Here is a 986-nt window from a genome sequence, read left to right as displayed (position 1 = left end):
TTTATAGTTCTTCTGCTAAACTTGCAAGACTAGCACTAGCTGGCTCAGCTACGGTCTACGGGATGTTTCCAGAGTAAAATTTTCACTCTGCAGCGGAGTGTGCGCTGATATGCAACTTCCTGGAAGATTAAAACGCCGGATAGCGAGTCTTCATTCGGTAGCTCAGTCGCTAGAGAACCTGCCCGTGAAAAGCATAGGTCCCGAGTTTGAGTCTCAGTCCAGCACACAGTTTTAATGTGCCTCGAAGTTTCATATCAACGCACAATCCGCTACAGAGTGAAAATTTTATTGTGACATGGAGAGAAGCATTACTAGGACAGTCAGACACCAGTGAATTAGATCTACAGACAGACGGCGTGGGAGATATACACTCCTGGAAATGGAAAAAAGAACACATTGACACCGGTGTGTCAGACCCACCATACTTGCTCCGGACACTGCGAGAGGGCTGTGCAAGCAATGATCACACGCACGGCACAGCGGACACACCAGGAACCGCGGTGTTGGCCGTCGAATGGCGCTAGCTGCGCAGCATTTGTGCACCGCCGCCGCCAGTGTCAGCCAGTTTGCCGTGGCATACGGAGCTCCATCGCAGTCTTTAACACTGGTAGCACGCCGCGATAGCGTGGACGTGAACCGTATGTGCAGTTGACGGACTTTGAGCGAGGGCGTATAGTGGGCATGCGGGAGGCCGGGTGGACGTACTGCCGAATTGCTCAACACGTGGGGCGTGAGGTCTCCACAGTACATCGATGTTGTCGCCAGTGGTCGGCGGAAGGTGCACGTGCCCGTCGACCTGGGACCGGACCGCAGCGACGCACGGATGCATGCCAAGACCGTAGGATCCTACGCAGTGCCGTAGGGGACCGCACCGCCACTTCCCAGCAAATTAGGGACACTGTTGCTCCTGGGGTATCGGCGAGGACCATTCGCAACCGTCTCCATGAAGCTGGGCTACGGTCCCGCACACCGTTAGGCCGTCTTCC

This window comes from Schistocerca cancellata, chromosome 8 (assembly GCF_023864275.1).
Source record: "Schistocerca cancellata isolate TAMUIC-IGC-003103 chromosome 8, iqSchCanc2.1, whole genome shotgun sequence".
NCBI classification, from domain to species: Eukaryota; Metazoa; Arthropoda; class Insecta; order Orthoptera; family Acrididae; genus Schistocerca; species Schistocerca cancellata.
Note: the sequence above shows the minus strand (reverse complement) of the source record.